The sequence below is a fragment of the Carya illinoinensis genome, chromosome 13 (assembly GCF_018687715.1).
Source record: "Carya illinoinensis cultivar Pawnee chromosome 13, C.illinoinensisPawnee_v1, whole genome shotgun sequence".
Taxonomy (NCBI): domain Eukaryota; kingdom Viridiplantae; phylum Streptophyta; class Magnoliopsida; order Fagales; family Juglandaceae; genus Carya; species Carya illinoinensis.
The window spans coordinates 755,434-768,673 of record NC_056764.1 but is presented as its reverse complement, the minus strand read 5'-3'; the positions used below and the strand labels follow the sequence as shown (position 1 = coordinate 768,673).

The following is a 13,240-nucleotide window of genomic DNA, read 5'->3' as shown; positions in this document are numbered from 1 at the left end:
TAAAATGCGACCCACGTGCAGCTGTCCCCTCTAGCCGGCGTGGTGTCCTGATCATTTTCTGAGCCCTCGCACATGTCCCTCTTAACTGTTACGCCGGCCCTACTCGCCACACCACTGCGTTTTCGTTTTAAGTTTCCTTTTCTATATTAAATATTAAACAGTATTAAAAAAATAAATTAAAAAAAAAAAAAAAACAGTATTCCTTTACTTTCCTTTTTATTATTATTGACTCAGAAATTTTAATCATCACCTCCGCACGTTATTAATAATAGAAAAAAATAAAATAAAAAATTTAAGTAGTTTAAAAATAATAAAATTAAAATAAATATATGATATGATGTGTGAGAATAATAAATAACAAAATCCATCTTTGCCTCTTGTTTTTTTTTTTTAAATGAATCTATATTTTTAATATTATATTATTTATTGAAGATCCTATAAAGCTATTATATAGTCTACTTTATTTTGAGATAAAATAAAAATGAGAATGCTAGATTTTGTCTATCAAGATTTCTCTTTTCTTTGGATCCTTCTCTCATGCTGCGTTTGATTCTTTAATTTTTTTTAATTAATCTTATTTAATTATTATAATTTTTTTAATTTTTAATATAAAATAAAATAAATAATTTAATTTTTTTAAATTTTAAAATAATAATATTTTATTTAACTTTCATCTTAACTCAACATTTAAACCGATTATTCATGATTAGCATAAACAAAAGTACTGGTTAGATATGGGCCCATTTATCTTATCCTTTTCCATCTATTCTTCTCATATTTTAGATTTTTTATTTATTTATTTTTGGGAATGTTGCTTCTTGAATTTGTAGCTAATGAACAAAAGTTATCGGGGCATGTGCACTAAAGATGTCACTAACTTCGTAAAAAAAGAATGGCACATGACATGTTTGCAACATTTCATGCAAGTGACGTGAATTAATTAATTAATTGGACCAACAATCATGTGACGGGAAGCTAACGGACTGCATGTGCCAATGGGCCCCAGTGTTGGCCCGTATCTTTAATATGGTTTGGATTTAGCAGAAGAGTGGCCTCATGATTCTCAGAAAGTCCCTCCCAGACAAAAGGACTGGAACTGTGGGCCCGACTTCGGTCATAGAGAAGGAGTAGCTTAGACCTGAGCATTAGAGGAACCCAATTACTTTACTTTAATCGGCAAATTTCTTGGAGGTTGGATTTAGGGCTCTTATATTAATTACTATGATTGAGTTTGTCTATTGTCGTGGGCGTATATGGACCTTTCGTGGGATCATTCATGGATCAGATATGTAATCTCCGGAAGACCAACATTACCAGACCTAAATACATGTGTCGGGCCATTTGGTTTAGGAATCAAGTTGTCAATTGTGCCTCACTCCCATGGTCGCGTGGACTGTTTTTTCATTTTTTTTCTTTTAAAATAAGATACAAACTTCCCGTTATTGTGTCCGGTTGGTATTGTGATAAGTCATGCTATGGGCAGTGTTAAGACCACCGAGAGTTGTCTACACTGCCCACCGATAATTGTATTTTGTATTTTTTACTTTTGTATACTTTTTTTTATGTATTTTCTAAATCACTTTAATCTTTTTTAAAAAATAAAATAAAATCACAAACTTATTAAAAAACACTTTTCTAGTTATTAAGTAAAAAAAAAACACAATCGGTATAATTCCTTGATAGATTTTATTATTTTTGAGTTAGATTCACATACTATGATAAAAAAAAAAAAAAAAAACTGAGAACTTCCTAATCCTAATCTTAACTCATCCTATCAAATAAAAGAGTTAGATCCCTCGACCTAGTATTTAACTTTTATGTTATATAAATTGTGTTGGGATTTGGGAATCGTGTAAAAAATTATGGGTCCTAATGTTTTTGACACATTGTGTATTAAGTGTGAACTAATAACGCGGAAATGGACAAGATAAGAACGGTGGCAATGATGGGTTGGGTTTCTGATAGGGTCCTCGGTCAAGACCTTAGACATCAAGCTATCGCGCCCCTCCTTATACCTTGATGACCGATATGATCTACCACTTACTTGACTGTGATGGCTATAAATGGCGTTGGTTGATCTCGTATGAGTGTTCAAAAGGTGTTGTTGGGCACAATGCTAGTGGTCGTGCATGCGTGCATGCATGTGCAGTGGTTGAGTGGGCTAAAGTAGTTGAATGTGATAAGGCAGTTGAGTAGGATAAGGCAGTTAAGTGGGCTGAGCTTGCCGAGTAAAGCACTTGTGCCCCCTGATGGTGAAGCACACGTGGCTATGGGCGGTTTTGTGGGTTGGCCGAATGGGTGGTTAAGCAGTTTATGGTGTAGGCTATTAATCCCTACAAAGTAGGGAAGTGGTTATGGTTGGACATGTGGATAAGGTTGGGCGTGTGGCTTGGCTAGTTGGCAATAACCGCCAAACTTGTCTCTGACCTTACTCCAGATTCGACTATGGAGGCTTGGTGCAAGTCGAATGCCCTTTAATGGCAACTTATGGTTGCCTTATGCATTGCCCCCACTAGAGTAGTGCCAAATGATCAGCAAGTAAAGGCAAATGCAATGCAACAAAGAACAAGCCACAATGCTGAAATACCTCGAAAATGCATTAACATAAGGAAAACAAAGAGAACAATAGGTTACCTTGATTCACGAATTGCACAGATAGCCTTCTCATTTGGGATTCACTAATTGTACCCAATGAAGCCTAAATGACAAAGCACAAGAGTGCCTACAAGGGCTTACAAGCCAAATTCGTCTAAATGATCCAAGATCCTAATGTCCTAGTGCCTTACTTATTCTAGAATGCAAATAACATGTTTACAAAGTGGATAATGGTTGTTGGATCCATGCCTCTTGGTTGAGGCCTCATGCCGTCAGTGGGCCATGGATGGCCTGGATAAGCCCATGGCATGGACTGCTTGCTAGTGTGCATGGTCAGGTTGGCTTGCTGAGCTAGCCCTGGCTGGTCTTTAGTCCCTGCATGTGTGGCCTGGGCACATTTGATGAGCCACTGGGTTGGACCGATGTGGGCTTAAGAGTGGTAGGCTACTGCATGGCCCAGGCCAGTGAAGCCTGAGCATTGGTCTGCATGGCCCAGGCTAATGGAGCCTGGGCGTTGAGCAACATGATCTCGACCAAGGCCAAGGCGTTGAGCAACATGCCAACCTAAATGAGCTTGCTAGGTAGCTATGCCGTCAATTTCAAATTGGGTGTGCATGCGTACGCTATGCTGGGACCTAGGGTTGTGCTTGTGCAATGGCCATGCATGCGCATTGTGTGTGCGCGTAGCCCATGCATGCACATTGCGTGTGGGCACTAGGCATGCATATAGTCTGGCCGCGCGTTGAGCATAGTGTGACAACCTCACTCGTGGACTATGCATTGTCTGCTTGAGGGTGGCCATGGCCTAGTATTCTCCAACGGCTCGGTTTGCGAGCAATCAAGTGATGCCAACAGTGTTCTCGATGTGTTGTCTGGGCATGGCAGGGTGCTTCTTAAGGCATGGCCCATAACCTCTTGCCTTGGAGTTTTAACAGTTTCGTAGTTGGGCTATTAGATAGGCCAGTCAGTCACTTTGAGGCCTCAAGAAGAGTTCCAACTTCATGCCCAAGCCTCAATCCCCACTACTCCTCAAAACCTTCCGCTCAAACTCTCAGAATTCATATTCAAATCGTACTTGACTTTAGTTGCTATTATCGCCTTCCCTAAGATATGTTTTCTCCATCTCATCAAGCCTAGAATATACGCCTCCACAGTCCACTCCACACTCTCCCATGTCCCACCCGCCATGGAAATCGACAAGAAACACCCCCTACAGACCTGCAATACCACCAACATCGATCCCACCCCCACTGTTGAACCAACCACCACCAAATCCATAGAAGAAATGTACCAGAAGAAGTCTCAGCCTGAGCATATCCTCCTACAACCCTGTGAATTGGCCACTCTGTGAAAGTACTTCGTGCACTTATCATCTTCTTTCAACCAAAGAGCCCTGGATTTTTGACGTCAAGAAATCTCCTCTGACAACAAAACCCTCTCCAAATTTGCCAAAACCGTGCCCTTCCTCATAAGCACCTCATCCCAAGGTATCTCCCAATAACTCTCTCCCATCTAATTCTTGCAATTCTTCCAAGAGTGTAGACTTCTGATTGTCATTGTGGCCAAAAACCAAGAAAGATAGTTTTTTGGCAAGTAGTGTGAGAACTAATTATAGGTTTTAAGGGTTGTTTACTTAATGTGATTCAGAGTTCTTGATCTTGATTTTGTGGGGAAGATTGTTTGGTCATGATGCTGAAATGACTGGTTATAGTGTGGTTAACAGTTATTTGGTGGTTTGTATTTTTTCCCAAGTGATTATGGAGCCTGAGTTCTTATAATTCAGGGAATCAGGTTTCACTCTGCCAGGCTCTTAATGGAGTGATCTCTCTTGTTCTAAGCAGGAAGAGTTCCGACCAAGTACAGCATTAGCATGTTGTTCTAGGTTAAGGTTTAGTCATTTGCACGCAATTGTTTGATAAACTTGGTAAATTGGTTTTTCTGATCTCAAGGTATTCTCTAACAACATGGGAAAGAAATCAGAGCCGGTCATATGAAAATGCAAAGAGAGTGAGAACTGGACGAAGGTGACATTTAAACTCAACTTGGCAAAATTTAACATGACCCATCTTGAGGACGATGTGGTTGCACTAATGAAAAAGCGGGTGATCGACATGGCTAGCTGCCTTGGAAAGTCTGTGAAGGTTGAGCTGAATGAAACTCGGGTCCCTGTAAAATTATTTACTGATTATGTTAATCTCTACTTGGATTTTGCTGCTAAATCTAAACCCGAGAAACCTCCCATGTTCTTCCCATGAAATTTTGGTTTGCTATGTTTACTTTATTTTTGATATTTTTTTTCCTTTTTTGTTTCGTGAAATGGATTTGCTTACTAGATCCTTTGATTTCATCAGCTATCATGTGAAAGTTAGTGATAGTTGGGAGATACGTGTGAGTCCTAATGACGGGCAGTTTCAACAGGTATCTATGAGATTTTCTTAGGCAAAGGGAGTAATGAATTCATTACAATTACAATGGATTTGTGTGCCTTGTATAAATGGTCCCTTTTTTTTCTTACTAGGCCAGCTTTGTGAATGCAATTGCCAATACCAAGGGTGGAACTCATGTTGATTACATCACTAGTCAAATTGTAAACTATGTGATGAATTTTGTAAATAAGCAAGAATGCCTACGTTAAAGCGCATAATGTGAAGAACTACTTGTGGGTTTTTGTCAATGCTCTTATTGACAATCTTGCATTTGATTCCCAGACAAAGGAAACTCTCTTCGTCAAAGCAGTTTTGGTTCCAAGAGTGAGCTGTCGCAAGATTTTATGAAGAATGGTTTGTTTCACTTTATTCTTTTTTTTTTTTGTGATGCCTATTTCTGTAGAGACTAGAATATTACCAGCGAAGGATGATTCTTAAGCGCTAACCAATTTACAGTCACAAGGTCTGGAATTGTGGAGAGTCTCTTTTTGTGGGCAAATTTCAAGCAGAACAAAGATCTTAAGAAAAGTAATGGAACAAAAGACACAGAAGATTCATGGAATTGAAAAGCTGGACAATACTAACAAAGATGGAGGGAAGGAATCTGATAAGTGTACCTTAATTTTGACTGAAGGAGATTCAGCTAAGGCTCTTGTAGTAAGTTTTTGTGTTATCTTGCATTTTAACACATGTTTCACTTTTATAGTTTTGACACTATTGAGCCTATACAGTTAGTTAGCTGGGCTTACTGCTGTGGATCAAGATTACTATGGTGTGTTCCCATTGAGAGGTAAATTGCTCAATGTGAGTGAAGCCACTAATAAACAACTCATTGAGAATAAAGAAATCGGGTATATCAAGCTGATTCTTGGGCTGCAGCAGAATAAAGAATATACAGTGTCAAGTCCTTGAGATATAGCCATTTGATGATAATGACTGATCACATGTGATTCTTGTAACTTCCTCTCTCTCTCCTCTTTTTTTTTTTTTTTGCTTCTTGTTTTCAGTTAACAATTCTCACTACAATACTAACTGGAACATTTCTACTTTTCGCCAATTACTTGGATAAGAAGGGACTAACTTCTATACTTGTACAAGATCATGATGGTTCACACATCAAAGATTCAAAGGGCTGTTGATCAATTTCATTCATTCTTACAGTCCATCGCTGTTAAAAGTTCCATCTTTCTTAGTCGAGTTTATAACTCCTATTGTGAAGGTCATTATTTTCATTCAACTAATCCAATAGATAGCAAAAATTCAATATTGAAAATGCTTTCACTAGAGAAAATTACTGATTATAATCTTGCAGGCAACCCAAAAAAATGGGACCCAAGTATCATTTTATACCATGCCTGTGTATGAGTCGTGGAAGGAAAGTTTGAGGGGCAATGCATGTGACGCCCCCAAAATCCCCACGCCCGAACAGGGGGAAATTGAGACGTCCGGATGGTGACAACCCGGGTCACCACCCCAACGACGGGTGCCGAGTGTGTGCAAGGCAGCAATTGTGTACAGAGAGACACGCAGCGGATAAGAAAGTCATAACTAAGTACCAGAATTTTTCTTAACATAATACAAGCTATTTAAAACGTACATAGATAAAATATTACAAAACACAAATACAGTTTTAAACAAATAAAAAGATAACATCAGCAACCCGGCGGAGCCGCATCCTCGGGCTCAGCCTCTTCCTCCTCAACCTCATCTCCTGCACCAAAAGCTACGGAACCACGAATGGTACCGCAGGTAAGTAAAACCCAAACACTACCAGATAAAAACACATATAACTCAAACAAGATGCATGAAACATGCCCAATGCACAAACCCGTAAAACACAAGTTTTCCACGCACGCCAAAAGACACATTTGACATCTCAAACCATTATCCAATTTTAACCGTATGCACCATGACCTCCCCTAGGGGTCATCCGCACACCCTGGCTCCAGTGTCACACCGCAGAGTACCGCCACGCATGTGACACCCAACGAGCGATGCCCAGTTCCGCGCCCCGCGCGTGCGTAGCCAAGCATCCTCTAGCCCTCGCCAGCGAAGGGCCACGGAGTCGGTGAGTAGGCCGATGCCCGGTTCCGCGCCCGGCGCGTTCGTAGCCAAGCACCCCCTAGTCCCGCTCCCATTATCGCTTTCGATAACTCAGGGGACATCACTCAGTTTATTCCGCTCCCGAGTGACCAGAGGAGCTCCACCGAGATAATAACCCATCCCGGCTTGGGCTCGTGATACCCACGCACCCGCAACACACTCACGCCAAAACACAGGCTTTTCTCATAAACCCACAACACACGTGCATGCACCATGTAATGCCAAATCAATGCATACTAAAATAATCCAATCACATAAATCAAATAAACAAGCAACTCCGTCCTCCATCCATCCGACCCCCGAAACTCCTCGGACTCAGTCCGGAATCAACAACCAACAACAGATAATAAATAAATTGAATGAGCAATATATATTTAAATCTGAAAATAGGGTTTGGAAAATACTTACAGCGCTATACGGCAATTTTAGAAAACACGAGGCGTTGCAAACGGCGGAAAAACAGCAACGTCACAGTGAAATTTCACTGTGGCCGTGGGTCCGAAAAACCCACTTTTGAACGGGGACAAACTAGGTCACGAAATTGATAGGGAATGGTCTAGGGATGGTTGTGAAGCTATTGGAAGTGACGGACGGCCGTGGGTGGCGGCGGAATGGCCGGAAATGGCCGGATTACCCAAAACGGAAACTAAGCTCGTAGGAGCTGTTCCGGTGGTCGTTGGAGGCCGGAAATAGGTGGGTTAGGACGGCAAGGAGTCGGTGATGAAGTGGTGAAGAAATGGTGGCCGGAGGTGGAGCGACGGCGGCGGATCGGAGCAAAATCCGTGCGCCCTTTGGAAGCTTTTTCCGGCCAAATGGCCGGCTGGTTGGGGGTGGGTTTTGGAGGGAAGGTAGACCGGAAGGAGAGGAAGAGAATGGGACCGGTGGGAGGCCGAACGGTGGCCGGACGGCGGCGGTAGGGCTTAGGGAAGGTGACGCCGGCGTAGGGAGAGAGAGAGAGAGAGAAGAGAGAGAGAGCACGGGGGGGGGGTGTCCGGGTCGAGCGGGAGAGAGGAGAGAGAAAAGAAAGAGAAAAAAGAAAAAGAAGAAAAAAGAAAAGAAGGGAAAAGAAAAAAGGAAAAAGAGAAAAAGAAAAAAGATGTGAAAAGAAATGAGGTCCAGTCCTCACTCCGGGAAAAAGAAACAAACCGCCAAAAAGATTAAAACCACAAAAACAACTAAAAGAAATAAAACACAACCTCAAATAAATTAAAATAAATTAAAAACCGACTTTAAAAACGCAATTAAAATAAAATAAAATATCTGATATATTAATTAAAATAAAAACAATTATTTCAGCGAAAATACACTTAAAAGCGGGTCATCACAATGCAAGTGGTTGGTCTATTAAGTATTATAAGGTTTGTCTTTTCAATTTGTTACGAGTAATGATAATGTTATAAAACCTATGTTTTATAGTTATAAAATTGCCAAGATTTATTAATAAAGAAATCCAAAAAACTGATAATAAATCTATATAAGTTTCGGTTTTGAAAAACAACAAAATATCTTTCTGTTTCTTGATTCAAAACCGAATGCTCAAGATTCATAATAGTCACAATATTATCAGCTATGTTTACAAAACCAGCAGTATACCACATAGATCCAAATATTAATATACAGCACCTTCCAGAACTAATATAATGCACGAATCAACAAGATAAACTGAGAACAGATATACCAGAAAATTACAAGAAGCAAGTATGAACAATAAAATAGGAAAGCAAGGAAAGAATACATCGAGATACGTGGTTCGACCCTAATATTCTACATCCACGGCAGGAATGGTCTCAGATATCTTTATTGATAATCAATACAGCACAAAGAAGCCTCAGTTCATTAGAGTTACAAGCCCTATCAAAAAACCACAAAGAAATCGCACAGATTTCTTTCAAAGAGATCAGACCCTAGAAACCCTAAATCGCGCCCTTCTCTTTTCTCTCTATCCCTCTGCCTCTCAAGAAACTCAGCCGCTACAGATGATGACACATGTAGCAATCCAGCGGCTCAGCTTATGGAGAATCAAATGGAAGCACGGGCTCCTCACGTGGTCAAGCAGCTCAGCATTTAAATATCAACGGTCCTGATTTTTTCACTTGCACATCAGTCACTTATTACACATATAAGAGAACACATTAGTTGATTAAATAAAAAACGTAACAGATAAATGTATTGACATACATATTATAGATAACATTTATTCAATATCTATTCTTCCAATTGTATTCTTCTTTCATGAACTGACTTGTTTCTGATTTATAGGGGCTGGGAACAAGCACATCGAAAGAGGAAAGGGAGTACTTTGCAAACCTTGAGAAGCACAGGAAAGATTTAATTGGTTAGATGACCAAGATGGGGATGCCATCCCGAGCTAGCATTTAGTAAGAAGAAGATAGAAGAGAGGAAGAATTGGCTCATGCGGTTTGAGGTTAAGGTTTTCCCTTTTTTTCTTTTTGTGACTTGTAGTGAACCTAGAATGTCTCTAAGGCAAGTTAATCTTCTCGATGTGCAGCCTGGCACTCACCTTGATCAAATGGCCAAGCTCATAAAATATAGCGACTTTGTCAACAAGGAGCTTATATTGTTTTCCATGGCAGAAATTCAAAGGTCTATTCCTTCCATGGTTGATGGCCTGAAGCCAGGTCAAGGGAAGATTCCCTTTTGCTCTTTTAAGAGGAACTTTGTAAAGGAAGCAAAAGTTGCCCAGTTTTCTGGTTACGTATCTGAACATTCAGCTTATCATCATGGTGAGCAGAGCAGAACCTTGCAAGTACCATCATCAGAATGGCACAGGACTATGTGGGCAGCAACAACATGAACCTTCTTCAACCAAATGGCCAATTTGGCGCTCGTAATTATGTAAGATGAACAAGCCCCACGGGATACTTTGAAAATGTTGTTTTGTTCTTATTTCCACATTTTGAATTTTATGTTTGATCTGTTCGCCCTTAGGGAGGGGAAGATCATGCAAGTGCTAGGTATATTTATACTCGGCTGTCTCCAAGCACACGGTTTCTCTTCCATAAGGATGATGATGAACTTCTTGACTACTTGACTAAATATGGGCAATTAATTGAACCAACTTGGTATTCTTTTTACCTTTATTCTCTTTATATGAGGAAGGGTTTTGCCATTTTTCATGAAGAGCTCCTCTATTAATAAAGCCTGCATTTATTTTTTTGTTTATGCTAGGTACATGCCAATTATACCAACAGTTCTTGTCATTGGTAGTCAAGGAATTAGAACTGGTTGGAGCTCATACATTCCCAATTATAACCCGAGAGACATCATTGCCAATCTTAGGCGCTTGTTGAATGGTGATACCATGAAGCCTATGGATCCATGGTATAGATGGTTTAAAGGCACCATTGTGAAAACTGCAAAGGAAGCTGGGAATAGTTACACTATTGGTGGAATTATTGAGGAAGTGAATGAGACAACACTCAAGTAATAGAGAATCTACTTCTTCAAGTAATGGAGAATCCAAGGATCCTTTAATTGAGGTAAATTTCCCCAAGACCTTCAAAATTACATTATACACCAGAACGTGTCTCGGGGTTTTACTTTTATCCAGTTTCTGAAGAAAAATCATGCTGGCTGCAGGATTTTGACATGAATTGTGATGATGTAACATTAGAAATTGACATCTTCTTGACTGGAGAGAACTTTATTAGGGCCAAGCAAGAGGGTTGCTGAAGAAATTTAGACTAACCACCACAATTAGCACAAGTAACATGCACCTGTTTGACTCCAAAGGTGTGATAAAGAAGTATGACACCCCCAAATAAAGTATGTGCTAGAGAAAATATCAAGTACTTTATTTTGATTCGGCAATATATTTCAACGAGAACATACCGATAATGGTTTTTTCTTCCCCAGTTCTGGAAGAATTTTTTCAACCAAGACTTGAGTTTTACGAGGAAAGAAAGGTGAGCGCACTTATGGTCATAGGAAAGAATACCAATAGTTGCTCAATTTTACAGATGCTTCTTCATGGGGATCAGCTTCTAACAAAATTATACAAATGCATGCAGAAATTTCTATTGGAGAAAAGTGAAATGGAATTATTAAAGTTGGAAAGCAAGGTTAGGTTTATCCTAGCGGTTGTGAATGGAGAGATAGTTGTGAGCAACATGAAGAGAGCTGAACTGTTTGTTGAGCTGCAAAGAAAAGGTTTCGCTCCTTTTCCCAAGAAAACTAAATCTGTTGAGCCTGAGGTTGCTGGTGCAATTGATGATATGGAAGAAACAGAAGAAACAGAAGAGAACTCTCTTGCTGTTAGCAAGAGTGGAGTACAGATCAGTGATTATGAGTATCTACTGGCCATGGCAATTGGAACCTTGACCATCGAGAAGGTTCAGGAGCTATGTGCTGACAGGGATTGGCTTAATAAGGAGGTTGAAGATTTGAGGAAGGAAACTCCAGTCTTTTTGGATGAAAGATCTGGATGCTCTGGAGAACCAACTCGACGTATGAAAAAAAAATTATAATTCTGAATGATGCTTCTTTATTTAAAATATTTCTTGACTGATTTATTTTATGTGATTCAGGACCTAGAAAAAAGTGATGCTCAGTCAGAGGAACTTAGAAAGCAATTGAGAAGCAAAGCAAAGGGCGAAGCTACCAGTAAGGCTTGTAGACATGCACCCAAGAACCCACGCAAGGAGAACAAGAAAAAAACAACTAACGCAGAATCAGTCACAGAAACCATCTCAACATCATCTATATCTGCAATGGAAACATGCCTACTTTAGTCTTGAACGATGATGATGAAGTGCTTGAGCATAAAGAAGGACTTGCTGCCTATAACCTTGAATCATCTCCTGAGCAATCAGCAGGTAAACATTATATGCGTATATTTGGGTTGATTACGACTATTTACATTGTTATTTAATTGTCGAAGTGTTTTCCTCTTTGACTATTTGTGACTTAGCTTTCTCTTTTTGTTTGTATTATGCCCACAATCATAGAGACTGAAGTTTTCAAAGTCCCATTCAGGAAAAAAGAGCCTAGCAAAAGGACTGCTGCGCAGAAGAAGCCCTTGGCAACTGTTACAGAGACATTTTCAGATGATGATGATGATGGGAATGATGTGGATGATGAAGACTTTTAACTACAAGTTGTAGACGCCCCAGCAAAAGGAAAAAGGGAAGGGGGAAAATCGGCTGGAAATGCGAAGGCTGCTAAGCCCCCTACAGCAGCAAAGAAGAGAGGTGCAGACAACAGACAACAACCTCAGACGTTGGGCCAGAAACTTTTGACTGACATGTTAAAGCCTGCTGAAAATTCAGGGATCTCACTAGAAAAGAAAGCGAGAAAGATGAGGGCATCACTATTCAATAAGAAAAGTGGTTCTGTGTTGGGCAGGGTTGGCGTGGCAAGTGAGTCAACTAAACCTGAAGAAAACTCTGGTTCTGCATCTACTTCTGGCAGTACCGAGGAAAGGAAAAATATAATTGCAAGCATAATTGTGCACTAATCTATACACTAATTTGATGTGATTGGTTAAAAAGTAGATTTTATTGAAAACAGTATTAATTTAAATTTTACGTATGAATGAATCAGTATTGATATGCAGATTAGTACGCGACTTTGCTTATATGTAGTAAAACTCCTGAGAAAATAGGGTTGCTCCGGCAAGATCAAGACCTCAGAGGGTGAAACGCGCAAAGAAAAGGTATGTGTTTAGCGACTCTGAAAGTGAAAATGCCAGTGATGACTCTGAATTCCATGATGAAGAAGAAGAAGAGGAGGACTAGATTTAGTAGTTGTTCTGTAATATTCAAAAATGGGAATTAATCTCATTACACATGTACACGGTACTCCATTTCTCTTTAGCTGCTTTAATAATCTGCTTACCATGGTTCCCTAGCATCGATTACCATCTGTATTGATTTGGTATGGAATCTGGATCATAAGAATATTTCTTTCCTCTAGAAGTAGAATTGATTCATATGGCAACTCGCGCCAACACTGACGTTAAAAAATATCCCTGTTTATTCCTGATATTGATTGTAAAAGTGGTTGAAAAGTTCTATTTTCTTTGTAATCTTTACGGTACACGTAATAGAAAGAAAAATGAAAAAAAGAAAAAAACAGCGCCAGTACCTTTTGTTATA

At 39.8% G+C, this 13,240-nt stretch overlaps 1 pseudogene; it reads left to right on the top strand.

Moving 5' to 3' along the window:
* Window positions 1-3,781: 3,781 nt before the first annotated feature.
* Window positions 3,782-12,880, top strand: LOC122292119 (annotated as a pseudogene).
* Window positions 12,881-13,240: the final 360 nt, after the last annotated feature.